The sequence below is a fragment of the Colobus angolensis genome, unplaced genomic scaffold (genome assembly GCF_000951035.1).
Source record: "Colobus angolensis palliatus isolate OR3802 unplaced genomic scaffold, Cang.pa_1.0 Scaffold276, whole genome shotgun sequence".
NCBI classification, from domain to species: Eukaryota; Metazoa; Chordata; class Mammalia; order Primates; family Cercopithecidae; genus Colobus; species Colobus angolensis.
The window spans coordinates 264,493-267,885 of NW_012115999.1; the positions used below are offsets into that span (position 1 = coordinate 264,493).

General features: G+C 45.2%; 1 pseudogene; it reads left to right on the forward strand.

Moving 5' to 3' along the window:
* Positions 1-414: 414 nt before the first annotated feature.
* On the forward strand, positions 415-1,568 carry LOC105516162 (annotated as a pseudogene).
* The last annotated feature ends 1,825 nt before the right edge of the window (positions 1,569-3,393 follow it).

The following is a 3,393-nucleotide window of genomic DNA, read 5'->3' on the forward strand; positions in this document are numbered from 1 at the left end:
TCACGAGGTCAAGAGATGGAGACCATTTGGGTCAACATGGTGAAACCCTGTCTCTACTAAAAATACAAAAAATTAGTTGGTCGTGGTGGTGCGCGCCTGTAGTCCCAGCTACTCAGGAGGCTGAGGCAGGACAATCACTTGAACCTAGGAGTCAGAGGCTGCAGTGAGGCAAGATTGTGCCACTGCACTCCAGCCTAGGTGACAGAGTGAGACTCCATCTCAAAAAAAAAAAAAAAAAAAGTAGTGATCTCAGTGCCTTTTTTATCATTAGCAAAGTTAATAGCCCTGCTCTTGTTGATGCCAGGGCATGTTCTAAGAATAAAACAAAATGATGAACGTGAAAGTTATTTGATAACTCTACATCAAAAATTCAAATTTTCCTGACTCATGTTCTTTTGTAAACTCTGTAGATGACATGAACACATGGAGACAAGAAATTACTCTGCGGTGACTGAATTCTTTCTGGTGGGGCTTTCCCAATATCCAGCGCTCCAGCTTTTTCTGTTCATGCTCTGCCTCATCATGTACATGATAATCCTCCTGGGAAACAGCATCCTCATCAGGATCCTGGATTCTCGCCTCCATACCCCCATGTATTTCTTTCTTGGAAACCTCTCATTCTTGGACATCTGTTACACATCATCATCCATTCATCCAATGCTTATTATATTTAATAAGCATTATTACCCACCACCAGTCCCTCTCCACACTACTCAGCTGATGCTTTCTGGAAGATGACACCTCCTGGCAGGAGGCCAACCAGCACAAAAATAGAGCATTAAACCACTAAAGCTAAGGACCCTCATTGAGTCCATTGCACCCTCTGCCCCTTCACCAGGACAGGCACTGGTATCCATGGCTGACAGACCCATAGATTTCTGAGAGAAAATCCATCTCCTTCATTGACTGTGCTCTGCAGATGGTTGTGTCCCTTGGCTTGGGCTCCACTGAGTGTGTCCTCCTGGCTTTAATGGCCTATGACTACTATGTGGCCATCTGCAACCCACTGACGTACTCCATCACCATGAAGAGAGTGCTGTATGTGCAAATGGCTGCATGATCCTGGACCACAGGCTGTCTGAATTCCTTAGTGCAGACAGTCCTGACAATGGTGTTGCCTTTCTGTGAGAATAACATAATCGATCATCTTACCTGTGAGATCCTGGCTCTTCTTAAAGTCATATGCTCACATATCTCCATGAATGTGTGTATAATGACAGTGGCAAGTATTGTTTTATTGGTGATTCCTCTTCTGTTAATTTTTCTCCTATGTGTTTATTCTCTCTTCCATCTTGAGAATTAATTCTGCTGAAGGAAGAAAGAAAGCCTTTTCCACCTGTTCAGTGCACTTGACTATGGTCATCTTATTCTATGGTTCAGCCCTTTTCATGTACATGAAGCCCAAATCAAAGTTCACAAAAGCATCTGATGAAATCATTGGATTGTCTTATGGAGTGATCACCCCAATGTTGAACCCCATCATCTACAGCCTGAGGAATAAGGAGGTAAAAGAAGCTGTGAAGAAAATCCTCAGCACTTGCATCTGTGGAAAATATGAAAGGCCTTGAGGCATGTGATGTTCTCAACAAGGGATCAGATCAGGTGTTTTGTATTCACAGATAAAGTCACAGAATCTGATATAAAGAGAGTGTGTATGTTTGTAAAGACAACTTTGGGATTTCCATTCCTTTCATCACAGAATGCTCATGTACGCCTTCTGAATTAAGTGTTGTGTGCAGAGTTTCAAGCTGTAGATGTCTATGCTCATTGATCCCATACAGGAATAAGGTTTTTCATCAAGATAAATCTCAGTTTACTCTATCTCTTTCTTTCTTATGCATTTTTCTCTCCCTCTTCTCTATCTCCTCCTCTTTCTTGACCTTCCTCCTCTTCCCTTCTTCACCTACTTCCTTTCTCTTTCTTCCTTCTACCTTCTCAGTCTCCTTTATCTGTCATTTTGAATAGAACATCTATTGCTTTGTTGTACCGCATCCCTTCTTCTGGTAAAATAATATATCTTTTTTTTTTTGATATATCAACAGTCCTTTCCTCTGAGTCCATGTAGTCTGCATGGGACTAACTCAACCTTCTGGATATAGTGGTAGATGCTGAACAAAAGCCTAGCCAATAAAAAAGCAAATCCCTTTCGCTACAGTGACTCATTCAGGGTAGCAAGTGAGCCAAGTCAGGCTAATCAAACTCAACCCAAGAATGCTGTCCCACTAGGGAAAGAAAAAAAAAGGCACTCTTTCCACTAGGGTTGCTTAACTGGAGAAATGTGAGCCTGGAGCCAATCTTTGGCCATATGAGGAGAGAGCCTAACTGAGATGCAAAGGTGAGTTCAGAAGGAGAGAGAAGATGTCTGATGCTGTTAGCTCCTCGATTCAGCTGTGTCTAAAGTCATTTTCACATTCTTTTTAGTTCATGAGTCAATAAATTATCTTTATATGAAAAGCTAATTTTAACATGAGGGGGATCATGGCAGATGGGAGGCAAGACTAGATTGCAGCTCCGGACACAGCAGCATGCAGAGGCTTACACTATGAATGTTAGCTCCAAATCGACTGTATGAACAAACCAGCAATCCCGAGATGACCCACAGACCCTCTGAAGGAAGAGGACTGCTCCTGCAGGACCCAGGAGATGCCCCAATAATGTGGGTGCCCCAACTACAGAAATGGGAAAGGGAGACCCTCCTCTCCCAAACACACATCCCCACTGGAGAAGCTGAAGGTTTGTTTGCAGAAGTTTCTGATTTTACCTGGAGCTGACCTCAGAGAGCCGAGCGAAATACAGGTGTAGAGGAAGCGCAGAAAGCCCCAGGAGCTCACTGGGTCCCGCAGCAGCCCATTCCTGCCTGGCACCACAGGGATCCATCAGAAGGGTGGCCAGAGAACCATAGAGTAAAACACCACAGGGACGAGGAATTCTCTAACTGAACTTTGTAACAATTTGGGACGAGAAGCCTTCTGGCCAGAACTCAGGGGAGAGTAGGAATCAGGTGTGCAGACTTCACAGGCAGGGGAAGATCTAAAACCCTTTTCTCTCGCAGCTGGGAGGCAGATAGCCTCAGGCAAGTTTTCAAGCCTGTCTCACCCTCTGCCTGGACACAGACTCAGGGCTGTTGGGGGTGGCGGGGGCAAGGTGGGAGTGAGACCAGCCCTTCAGTTTGCATGGGAGCTGGGTGACTGCCAGCCTTACCCACTTTCCTGACAACCTGCATGACTCAGCAGAGGCAGCCATAATCCTCCTAGGTACACAACTCCAGTGACGTGGAAATCTCACCTCCATCCCCTAGGGCAGCTGCAGCAAGACCCACCCAAGGAAAGTGTGAGCTCAAATGTGCCTTGCCCTGCCCCCACCTGATGGTCCTTCCCTGTTGACCCTGGTAGT